Raw genomic sequence first — 13,144 nt, forward strand, 5'->3', positions numbered from 1 at the left:
GACCCATCCCACCCCCCAATGCCACCTCTTCATCCAAACTGAGGTTCAATATTTCCAACACCAATCATGTTGCTGTATCTAACTCAAGCTAGGTGTGCTTCAAGATCACAATCTCTCTCCATGCATCATCGGACAGTATTCGGCAGCTCGGAGTCCTGTCACTGCCCACCGAAACAGGTAATAAATTACCCAAATCAAAGGCTGGCGGGACTGGACAGACCACGTGAAGGCTCTGCGGGGTATGAAATCCTGACTTCCTGTGGTCCTCAACACAGCGTAGTGCAGACATCCGGAAGAATTGCTCATCCGTAGTTGCATACGGACCAACCAGTGTGAACTGCAGTCCAAAAAGGCAATTTACTCCCGCGGACCTCCAGGATTTCCAGTTCATCATTGTATCATTTGAAGATCAGGATTACCATGAAGCGAGAACTTCACTAAAAGAAAATTACCCAGGAGGACCCAGAAACAGGTTTATTACCCCATGTCCACTTCATAGTTATTGCTGGCTTCAAAGGAAAACACGTTTTCAAGGCCTCGTAACGATGTCCTTGCGGTCAGTAATGGTCTGACACGTTTCAATGGCATCGGGTTGAGTTTGCAGAGTAATCATTGTGCTGAAGTTTTTTTTTTATTTTTTTATTTTTTTTTTTAAACTTTTATTTTTTGCTGGCAGTGGTAGTTGACATACACACACAACAGGTCGAGAGTATAGTCTTCAAGCATAACAAGGTACATTGCACAGGAATGTTCACAAACAACAATATACATTGTCAGACAGAGATCGGCTGAGTAACGTATTAGGGAGCACAATATACAGAAGTGGGGCCTAGGGCGAGCTGTCGGCCAAAGGGGCAGCGTCGAGGCCGTTAAGGTAGCTGTTGAAGGCAGTCCAAATGTTTTTGGGCCGGGACCGGCCTGGAAGGGTAGCGATGTAGTCCTCCTCACAGTTACGGGACCAGGTCACTAGATTTAGCCATTTCTGGAAGGTAGGAGGGGCCGAACAGTTCCAGTTTTGAAGGATACATTTTTTAGCAATTGCGCAACATACGTTTAGCAGTTTGGCCTCCCCTCTGGCGCCCTTATCAACCCATAGACCAAACAACACCCCCAACTGATCAGGCTCGAGCACTGCATCGCAGAGACCGGACATGGTCTTAATAATCTCGTCCCAGAATGGGGCCAGGTTAGGGCAATCCCAGAACATGTGGAGATGACCTGCATCCTCCGCCCCGCAACGGGGGCAAAGTCGCGTGTCGGAGTGGGCGAATTTGGAAAGTCTGCGTGGGGTAAAGTATAGCCTATTCAGCAGTTTGTACTGTATAGTGCGATGTCGAAAATTAAGGGAGACCCTACTGGTGTGGGAGCACATTTTACCCCACAATTGTTCTGAAATGACAACCCCCAGTTCAGAGGCCCAGTCCTCTCTCGCCTTGGAGGGCGGTGGTGCTGAAGCGGTGAGTAGGAGTTTGTACAATGATGAGACCACTCCACGCGCCCCCCCGGAGTTGGCAATATAGGAGATGGCAGGGTGGTCTGGGGGTTCGCTGGGGAACACGGGCCAAGCCGTCCGGAACGCTGCACGGAGTCGATAATACTGTAGTAGCTCAAGTGGTGAGCCCGAGTGGGCTGGCTTCCACGTCTGTGGCGTTATGAATACCCCATCCGGGTAAAAGTCAGTAAGGGCCAGATAACCCAGGTCCCACCAGTGCCGTGCCAGGGCTGTGTCATTCGTGGGTTCCAATCCGGGGACCTGCCATGCGGGGAGCCATTTGTAGTAAGGGTGAGCTTCGGAGCCTGCAGCGAATATCCGCCTCCAGGCCAGTAAGGTGGCCTGGACAGGGTCTATGGGAGAGTCAGGCTCATATCTCCGATGTAAGAGTAGGGACATAATATTAGCACCAGAGGCAGCAAGGGTTTCAAGCTTGACATGCGGGCGAGAAGGAGGACCAGGGTACCAATACGTGGCAAATTGTGCCTGCGCTGCGGTCCAATAGCTCATCAAGTCAGGGGCCGTGAACCCGCCCCTGTCGTAGGGAAGAGTCATAGCGCCCCACTTTTTCCGCACAGCGCCAGAGTGCCACAAGAACTGAGCACACAGCTTGTGTAGATCAGTGAAGTACCTCCTTCCAGGCCAGATGGGAACATTAGTAAACGTGTACAAAAACTTAGGGAGCAGTATCATCTTGACCAGTGACAGCCGCCCGGCTAGTGATACGGGAAGAGAGCGCCAGCGCTCCAGTTTGGCTTCGGCCAGTGCAGCCACTGCCACATAGTTGTCAGTCAAAAGAGCCTCCCTAGTCAAGGACATATGAACCCCCAGATATTTGATCCCGTTGGGAGACCACCGGAGCGGGTACTCAGTGGCCGGCTGATGTGTGGAGTGCGTGAGGGGGAAAAGTTCGGACGTGGTGTAATTTATAGTGAAGCCTGAGAATGTCCCGATGCGAGTGATGTCCCGGAGGAGAGGGTCAAGGTGGGAATCTGGGTCCCTGACGAACAGCAGGACGTCGTCAGCGTACAGGGAGACAATTTCGGGGGTGCCCTGAAGACGTATCCCTCTGCGCATGTGCCGTTCCCTGATGAAGTCTGCCATAGGCTCAATGGCAAGAGCAAACAGAATTGGGGAGAATGGGCAGCCCTGACGGGTGCCCCGAAAGAGAGGAAACAGAGCAGAAGTTTGAGAATTAACGCGAACTCTGGCAACCAGGGAGGTGTATAATAATCTGATGTACGAGATCATCCCAGGACCAACGCCCATGGTCTCCAGGACCAGCCACATGTATTTCCAGGAAACCATGTCAAAAGCCTTCTGGGCATCCAAGGTAACCGCCACCGCACTCATATTCTGGTCAATGCGGGCCATCACGTTGAGAAGCCGTCGAATATTGTGTGATGTGGATCTGCCAGGGACAAAACCGGATTGGTCCTCATGTACCATGTAAGGCATAACCGGGAGAAAGCGATTGGCAATCACCCTGGCGAAGATCTTCGTATCCAGGTTCATAAGTGAGCGGGGGCGATATGAACCACATTCATCAGGCGGCTTGCCAGGCTTAAGGAGAACCGTGATGACAGCCTCGCGTAGAGATGGGGGAAGAGAGCCCAGGCGCAGGGATTCGTTCCAAACCTCGAGCAGTTCAGGGCCCAGTATGGCTACATGCTCCTGAAAGAATTCAGCCGTAAGCCCGTCGGGGCCCGGTGCTTTCCCCTTCGGGAGGCTGGAGATGGCCTCTACTATTTCGTTCAGGGTAAAGGGGGAGTCCAACTGTTCCCTTGTAGCATGGGAGACGATAGTGGTGGGGATCTGGGCGAGAAGCTCGCGCATCTGGGATTCGCCATGTTCGGGGGGTTGCGAGTACAGTTCAGAGTAAAAGTCTGTAAAGATCTCCAAAATGTGCTGGTCAGACCACTGGGTCAACCCGTTGTTATCTTTGACGCAAGTGACTTGGGCTAGGCCCCACTCCCCCCTGGCCAAGGCGGCCAGTGTTTTGCCAGGTCTGTCCCCCTCACCGTATTTCCGCGCCGCCTGAGGTCGGCTAAAGTACTGCACCTCCCTAATGGCCTGCTCGTTGAAAAACTTGAGTTCCTCACTTATCTGGGAAAGGATGACAGGGTCAACAGAGGCAGGGTGGGCCCGCTCAAGATCTCGCAGTTTGGCTTCGGAGCGCGACAGGGAGGCCCTTATGGACTTGAGGACCCCGGACTCCCTAGAAATGGCTGCCCCCCTAATGAAAACCTTGAAGGCGTCCCAACGGATCCCCCGGGTGGTGTCCTGTGGTGAGTTGAATTCAAAGTAGGACTGGATATCTGACAGAATGTCAGCCCTGAAGACAATGTCCTGCAGGGCGGCCGATTTAAAGCGCCAAGTATTAATGGTGGGAGCTAGAATACCCATATTGACAGTCAGTAGGACCGGTGAATGATCAGACAGAGTACGTGCAAGAATACGAATATCTGAAACCCCGCCAATCAGTTGGCCCGACAATAGGATCAGGTCAATTCTAGAAGAGCTGTCGTGCACCGATGAATAATATGTGTATTCCCGCGTTAGCGGATGAAGAGCTCTCCAACTGTCCAGGATGTCAAGTGACTTGCAGTGTGACAAGAGCCTGCGCGCTGCGCTCGCTAAGGGTCTGGGGGCAGAGCCGGTCCTGTCCACGGCGGGGTCCAAAATAAAGTTCATATCACCACCCCAAATGATCTGTACACCCACGTATCCCAAGAGTATGGACACTACTTGGTCAATAAATTCAGGGGAGTCTACATTGGGGCCATAGGTGTTCACGAGTAGATAATCTCTATTGGCGATGGCGCAGTGCAGCATAATGTATCTCCCCCCCGGGTCAATATAGCTCCTGTGAAGAACGAATTTAAGAGACTTGTGGATTAGTGTCAGCACTCCACGGGCCCTTGTAGAATATGTCGTGAAGTACCTGAGGGTTCCCCAGGTGGGCGCTATGCTTCTGGCCAACGGACCAGTGGAATGTGTTTCCTGCAGGAGTAACACCTTGCAGTGGTGCCTATTGGCGTAAGCCATGATCCTGCGACCCTTAGTGTAATTACTGAGGCCGCGGACATTCCATGTCATTATAGTCACAGCCATATTAGTGCCCTAGTCAATAAAATCCCTGGACAAGGAACCCAGGGAAAATGATCCAATGTCAAAGGACGCTGGGTCCCCCGTCCCCCAGTACCGGACCCCAGTACCAGGGTCACCAGATCTCCCAATCTCAGAGTGACTATGACTGAAGCGGACACATGCATCTCGACAGACTTAGTGAACATCCCACCACAGTTGTTGAAATACAGAAACAGGATGATGCATAATTGGACAAAAGCGACCCGATGTGTAGCCGGCTGCCAGCCCGCCACTGCCATTTTCAAAAACATGTCCCCAATCCCCACCCATGCCACCTCCCACCCTCACTGCCCACCCCCAACTTGCAGTCTGAATCCCCCACCCTCCCCCGCAGGTGTCTCCAGCTAGCCCGACTCTCCCAAAAACGTGGAGGTCAGGGGGCGAAATCCAACAGGGATGACGTCCTTCCCGTGCCCAACAGGGGCACCAAAGCAGTGACGACCAACAAACCAAGAACATTGCAATTGCAGCGAGGTGTGCTGTAGCCGTGTGGGCGGCTTTGTGGACTGATATGTAGGACAGCAACGCCGTCAGTAGCAGGTTCTGCGGTAAACGGATCACCAGACAGGCCTCCATAGCCAGCCGAGCACCGCGCCCGGTTAGGCGCTTAGGGGGCCTGAAACCATAAGACTGTTGTGCGTCGTTTCAATGATCACGTTCCGATTGATGGATAACCTGGACGAAAAAGAGGTGTCCGATCAGTGTGTAGCATCAGCTCAGTCATCTTCAGCCGGAGCTCCCGCCGGATTGGGAAGTGGCAGGTGCGCCTCGATGAATTTCACCGCCTCCTCTGGTACAGTAAAGAAGTACAATTTCCCATTATGTGTAATTTTGAGGCGAGCTGGAAACAGGATAGCATAGGGGACATTCCGCTCTCTAAGTAGTCTCTTGACTCCAATGAATTGGCGCCTCTCTTGCTGGACCGCTACAGAGAAGTCCGGGAAGATTCTCACTGTGTGTGACTCAAAGCGCAGGTCTCCCTTCTCCCGCGCCAGGCGGAGGATAAGATCTCTGTCTCTATAGTTGAGAATCCTGGCTATGATGGGTCTAGGGATGTCACCTGGTCTGGGCCTGGGAGACAGAGCCGATGGGCGCGCTCAACAGTGAAATATGGGGACATGGCAGGGTCGCCCAGGAGGGCCTTCAACAAAGACTCGACCGCGTCTTCCATGCGACCCTTTAGGGCACTTTCAGGGACTCCGATAATACGCAGATTATTCCTGCGGGAGCGCGACTCAAGGTCATCACACTTCGCTTTCACATTTCGCATGTCTCGAGACAGTGACGCCACAGTGTCCTGTAGCACATGTATAGCATCCTCGTTAGTTGATATACGGTTTTCAGCGTCCGTGATTTTAGTCCCCGCCTGATCCACCCGTGTTTTTAAGGAGGCAACATTGGCATTGATGTCGTCAAGTTTCTCGTGAAAGGAAGCAAAGTTTTTTGCCATGGCTTCCATGACCACGGTCAGGTCCGGGGCCGCAGGAGAAGGGCGAATGTTGACCTCCAGCTCCTCAGAAATAGGCAAGTCCTGGTCAGCCTCCCCCCTCGGGACAGCTTTAGTAAATCTATCCATGGCACCCCCTTTGGAGGACCCCTTGATCTTGCTAGGCATCGTGGGTTGGTGCTCGGGAGTGGAACAGGTGGTGGTCCCAAGAACAGATACAAGAGTGCGGAGCCTATGCCAGGGGGGAGAACTGCGGTCGCCGAGGCTTCCCGGGGTGAAAGAGATCAGGGCTCAGCGGTAGCTGATTGGGGTGTGTTGGTGTTGGGCAGCTCCCAAAGCCCACAGAGTGGAGAAGCCCGGGCCACAGAGGCAGCCGACCCGGGACACGGATCCAAGGGGGGAGCGCCGCAAAGCCCACCCGCCACACCCCCAGCACCACAGGCAAGTCACTAGCGGGGACGTAGTGAGCAATGTCCACTTTGAGGCTGCAGCGAATACCCAAGGAGGGGCACCCAGTCCAGCCCCTCCAAGCGGCCCAAAAAGTGGAGAGACTAGCAGCAGGGTCAGCGGGAAGGACGCGGGTGTCCAGTCCAACCCGCCAGGAAAGGAGCCGCACTCAGCAGGAAGCCGACAGAAGGAGTGGCAGCCCACCAACAGGGGAGAGCCGGGGCCAGATCCCCCGCAGTTAAGGGCCCCAGCCGCAGCCCCCAGCCGCAGCAGGCAGCGGTGTAGTGATGGGTCCCCCAACGGGCCGCAGTCCGCCCAGGACGGGGGGGAGGGGCCGGGCCGGCGCCGCAGCTCCAACTATGGCGGCGAACACAGCCGCAGCAGGGATGTAGGGCACTCAGCTAGCCGCCTCTCACCTCCCGGGGGTGCAGCCCCGCACTCCCCCGATCCCCCGCAGCCCCGCCGCCCAGCAGGGGACCGCGACGGAGACTCGCCCGCAGCCGGATGGATGGGCCGGGGCGCGCTCCGTGTCGGTCCCGGCTACGAGAACACAGTCGGGCCGCACCCCGGGGGGGCCGGGCACAGGACGCCTGGAAGCTGCTGGGGCTCCGATCAGGCCGCAGTCCGCCCGATCGAGCGCCCGGGAGAAGTGCCCAGGCCCTGGGAAGGGGGAGGGCCTCGGGCCGACGCCGCGTACGCCGCGGGGGAGAGGGCCGGAGTCTGGCCGCCGGATCAGAGGTCTCGCACCGGATCACCTGGGGTCGCAGAGGAGCCGGAATTTCGCCAGGCAAAGGCGCTAAGATGCGAGGCAAAAGTATTGAAGAAATGAGCGTAAAACGCACAGTGTAGCCGCAGATGTCCGAGGATATCACCCAGTCCCACACGGAGCCCAAAAGCTAGGCAGCCATCTTGGGCTGCTCCACAGCGCCACCTCATCATTGTGCTGAAGTTAAACAGATGGGGATGGTTAAAAATAAAAAAACCTAGAAAAAAGTACAGTGCCATACAGTACATTTGCTGAAAATGTTGAGGGGGACATGACATCTAAAGGAAAGTGGCCCCTGCCAAATGCGGGGTACACAATGGCGTGTGCTTGAAAGTAGGAGAGGTAAACACCCTTGCCCCCTGCTAAAATTACGCCCATTGCCTGCCATATGAGTGCTGGAGAGAGCAGTACTTATGGTGTGTTTGTTCCCGGAATTCCTTTGGTTTGAAAATCTTAAGGCGTAAAGAATGGAGCATTACAGTCTGTTAGACTCCCTGGTATACCCAGTGGACCATTTAATGCTTTGCTGCCCGCGCAATGTCTGATGGGCCAGGAGCACATACAATCGGAAACCCTCTGGTGCTTCATGCCCTGAGTTGCCCTATATTATTGACAAAGCATTTGTTTCTGGTAGTTGGTTTAATGTCATTCTGAGCAGTACTGTTTAGTGTGATATGGAATGCTTGCTTGCTAACAATGGACCGAGATGGACGGCAATCCGGTTCCATGTGATCTTAACTAGTACAACTCAGTCATAAAAAGGGAAGAAGTACTGTACTCTGAGGCAGATCCTCCCCGGAGGCGCAGAGAGCTGGCTGGAGACTTGTCACAGAGAGCACACGATGCTGTTGGAGCCTCGCTGAACACACATGGTGTTCACAGCTACCCAGGATGGAGAACCGGAGGTCCAGGAACAACCGGGAGCCGGACCACATGGTCAGAGTAGAAGATGCAGGCCGAAAGAGACCAGACCTGGAAGCATGGCGAGGAAATGTGTGGCCTGCAGGAAGGTGCACGGAAGCCGACAGCGGCAAGTACAGTCCCTTCAAGCCGCCCAAGCAAGCCGGTAATGCCATGAAAGGTACATGGGTTACCATAGCGGGTGGAAGTGATTATGAAGAACAAAGGAGGGTGTTTGGGGAGAGACAAGGAACCCTATCGCCTTTGTACCAGTAGCACATGGGGAAATATACAAACTGGACATATGAGAAACAGTGCCTGGCGGGTCCGTGAACCAGGCCTGAGCAGGACATATAAACTTGAGAGAGGGGTCTGGGACCCACATGAAACTGGGGAAGACCTGCAAGGAAAGTGCATCAGGGTCTGGGACCCACAAGAAGGCAAGGAAGCCCTGCATGAACAGTACAGAAGGGCCAAGGACCCATTGCAGTCTCAAGATATACCAAAACAAGGGGCTGAGGCCCATGACAAGTTGGTGAAGTCCCAAGACAGCATGAAGTGGTCAGTGACCCACAGGAAAGAGTGACAGAAGATACAGAGCAAGTCAGGGAGCTCCCGAGCCAATGCAGAGTGTTGAGGATCCAATGATAACATAAGATACACTTTCTGGAATGATGGGAACTACAGTCAAGTCTGGCAGGATAGTAAACCACACTTGATGCTGCACTTGCGAACTCTGCTTTTTGGTGTTTGTTTTTAATATACAACTTATCTGAAATACTTGTCTGAAATAAGAAGAGTTACAAATCAAGTCTGGCAGCATAGTGAACCAGACTTGATAAGACATCGGTGAAGTGGAAGAACGACGGCAGAAGGTAGTCACCCCTGCCACCCTTCCTGGTTCTTGGGAACTGTGTTTTTGAAAGCAAGATGAAAAAGAGAGGGAAAAGAGGAGGGAAGGCAATTCCCTGCTAATGTTAAGGTTTTGGATATGGTTGAAAGAGCATCCAACACCATGAACCTATACGTTACCGAAACACTAGCTGTGTTTACTCGCCAAGAAGTGAACATTTAAGGTGGAAACCAGAATGAGAGAAGCATCATTCTGGATCAAAAAGACACCAGTTTTCCTTAGTTTATTTTACGTGTAAGGGACGGAAATAGGTTTTGACACAGGACGTTGGACATTTTACCTTTACGGACATCCTGAAAGAATCCTTAGTGTTTTTGTGGAGGCAGGGAAACCCCTCTTAGAAATAGGGTCGGATAGGTTTTCCTTTTCTTTACTTTTAATAAAAGTAATTGCCAACAAATATGACACCTGTGTGTCAGACGCGTACTTGTGCAACCTTACAGCACATAGACAAAACCTACTTTACTATGGTTTATGATCAGTAAAGACTTATAGAACGATAGGTACACTTTTCAGTTTACATTTCCTTGTCAGGAAGGACTTCCCTTGAATTAGTAACTAAACCAAACAAAGGTGAGCACACGAGACCTAGACCTTATGTCACCCTTTCCCAACCCACAAACCCACATTAACCTGATCCTCTACACAAAATGGATGTCAGCATTAGACCAGACAGTAGACCTAAATCAAAATGACACCCATTTAAACAAGATTTCCGAAAGAGACAAGATGGCCTCTAAAATACATTGTCACAAACAGAAACGTAGCCACCTTATTTCGGATTTCACCCTTCAAAAGCAGCCTCATGCAAGGGAGTTGCACTGACCATTATTGGCATAGATGGATTGTGGCAACAGCCTCATGCATTGATTACACAGACCATTACTGGCATAGATAGGTTGTGGCAGCAGCCTCATGCATTGATTACACAGACCATTACTGGCATAGATGGATTGTGGCAGCAGCCTCATGCATTGATTACACAGACCATTACTGGCATAGATAGGTTGTGGCAGCAGCCTCATGCATTGATTACACAGACCATTACTGGCATAGATAGGTTGTGGCAGCAGCCTCATGCATTGATTACACAGACCATTACTGGCATAGATAGGTTGTGGCTGTAGCCTTGTGAACATGTTATAAGGTGCAGCCTATTCAGTGTACTGTTGGTGACTTGGCATTCACTGGATTTTTTCATGTGTTATCCTAGAGAAGCAACTGTAAATTGGATGGCTTTTTACCTCCATTTTGTCGAGAATTGTGCTGCAAAATGCATCATTTCAGCACATTATTTTAAATAATTTCCCCACTTAATTATTCTGTGCTCCCTCGCTATTCTCGGTCTCTCACGCTTATTTGAGGACATACTTAGGCCTCCTCACTCAAAACATTCACCAGACATGACTGTCCATGAATCAAGAAATGTGCTGGGTTAGTTGTCATGTTTTCCTAGAGAAATAATTGTAAATTGTATAGCTTTTCCCCCCATTTTTCCAAATGAATCCTTTGAGCACATTATACACCACCAACACACTTTAGTTCTTTTGGGCTACCGCGCTTCGCCCAGTCGCTCACACTAATATGGGGAAACATTTAGGAACCTCGTCTGAAAATATTCACCACCTCAAGGCTCACCCATGAATCGTTTATATTTTTGGTGCCCCATTAGGACCCATCAGCCACTCCCCCTCCCACCCCCCACCACCACAAAACCATAGGAGGCAGGCACCAGGATCCATTGTTGCTGCCAGCAGTTTGCTGCAGGTGTTGTCCATTCAAGACTCAGAAGATGGAAAAGTCGCTCCTCATAAGCCTTTATCAATAATCTGTGGCATGAACAAAATATTAACACAATATATTCCACAGTATACTGTACCAAGCTAGCAAAAGACCTGAAGCTGGACTCTGCACTTTTCATCCTTCTGGATGCTTTGAAGTTCGATATCTTGGAATCGGAAACTGCATCTCCCATGATGTACTGTGCTGAACTACTGCAAAAATGTGAACTGTAAGCTGTATTATATCCAAGAATTGAGCTCAAAAGGCCTTCTTCCAAGATGCACTGTGCCACGCTATTGAAAGATTTGGAACCAGAAGCGCCCCTTTCCAGCCTTCGTGATGTTGGTGTGCTGAACATTGTGCAGCTAGAAACCACATCATTGCTGCATTGTTTTATTGTTTAAAGTGCAGACCTAGCACAAGAGCAGCAGAGCACTGTAAATAGTGTGGGTAGCCAGCATTTGGGCTGACTTCTTTTAACAGTAGCGCAGTACTGTGAGTTGAGGTATGTGCGTCCATTGGAATTAGTCCTTGTAAGATGTTGTTGAAGCCCACTGGTGTGACGGGGGGCCCGCAGCCCCCCGTGGCAGGGGGCCGCATACTGTCCATGCCTGGTGGTTGGGGGGCAGTGGTGGCTGGTGGCCCCCCTGAGCAGGGCTTGCAGGGGGTCCCAACACTTTGTGTTATGCCACTGTTGAAAAAGCCATGTTTTGAGAGTTCTTTGAAATTGGAGAATTGTGGGAGCATTCCGAGCTGACAGAGGGTTCAAAATGCAGAGGGTTGGGTGCATAACAAGAGGATTGTTTGCAAGTCCTCTCTTTGCAGACTAGTTGGGATTCATGCCAGTTGAACGATTTGCCTGTGCCACCAGATACGTGGAGCTTAGATATACTGGCATGCTACCTCTGCTTTCACATCTCACAAGTTGCACTAAGCGGACCAAAACGTTCACTTCTACCCCTTGTTGTTGTGATGCTGGCTATCATGTAGCCACAAAATTAGCCTCCCAAATTGAAGTGTGCTGAACTACTTGAAGACCACAATCTTTTTTTTCACCCTCCCTTGACGGTTGTGATGCTGGTGCCATCTACACAAAATGGCATCTCTTAGGGTGCACCGTACTGTGCTGCTGAATACATTTACTTCCGGATGCTTTTATGCCTGCTAACATTGATCCAATTGACTGTGTAAATGTAGATTTCAGTACCATAGGTGTGTCTGGCAAAGCCCAAACACACCATTCAGAAGTCTAATCTTCCAAGAAGTAAGAACACTTTCTTTTTAAACTGCTTAGTTTATTTCCATAATGTCTGACTGTTATGCCTACCAAAAAATGTTTGCTTTTTTAGTAGTGTTTCAAATATTTTGTCACACATATAAGAGCAATAAACAAGCATGTCCTTGTAAAACAATGACTACAAAACGTGCCTTTATTGCTCTTTTTCTTTGGCTATGTGACTTGAAAGTACAACACCAAAAATGAGATTTGTGTTAGGCTCACTTAACTTTCAAATGGGCATTTGGTTGAATTGTGTCTTACTTAGTTCAAAGTTTAAAATTGCCTCTAACATTTCAAACTTTGGCCCGGTCTGCTAGAGCATGCCAAAATAAAATAAATATCCTCTTGTTGTTGCAAGCAGGGTCGGACAGCGATGCCCGAACCAAAAACACTAAATACTAGTGTGGGCCAGTTTTTTTGGGTCAAAGTGGGCCACTTTTTTTGGGCAATCTGGGCCAGTTTGCGTTACTTCACAAGCGGCTAGTAGTTTTGACCATTGTTGCTGAATAAATATTCTTTAACTTGCACAGTTGGTATCACATTTTATCAAAAACCTCCCATTTTGGTGGTACTAAAACAGTCGGTCACAAAAAGAATGAATTGCCATTTGCAATGGTGGACCACTTTTTCATTGGTGCTGATACAATTGAAAGCCCCAGTCCGACCCTGGTTGCAAGTGCCCCAGGCCTCTGTCCACGTGCATAATGTGCAGGCCTGTCCTGGTAAGAAATCATGGCTACACCACTGCTTCACATCCATCGACCCCCAAGTAAAGGCTATCGATGGATAGGTTCACTATTGAGAGGGCGGTGAGTAGGGTGCTTAACGCTGCGTGGGTCCTGTACCATACTTGGCAACTTTTTGCTTCCTTTAGGCTTTGATACCATAAACATTCCTGATCACCAACCTTTACAGTGAATGTTTGCTCATCGCACAGAGCTGATCAAAAGGGGCAAACCAATAAACAG

The 13,144-nt window shown here is 50.7% G+C and overlaps 1 protein-coding gene across 2 annotated transcripts in view; it reads left to right on the forward strand.

The window, feature by feature from the left end:
- The window catches only part of LOC138452876 (tetraspanin-4-like), a 312,157-nt gene that overhangs the window by 93,023 nt on the left and 205,990 nt on the right, over positions 1-13,144 (forward strand). The window lies entirely within an intron of this gene.

This window comes from Ambystoma mexicanum, chromosome 1p (assembly GCF_040938575.1).
Source record: "Ambystoma mexicanum isolate Mex_15411 chromosome 1p, UKY_AmexF1_1, whole genome shotgun sequence".
Taxonomy (NCBI): domain Eukaryota; kingdom Metazoa; phylum Chordata; class Amphibia; order Caudata; family Ambystomatidae; genus Ambystoma; species Ambystoma mexicanum.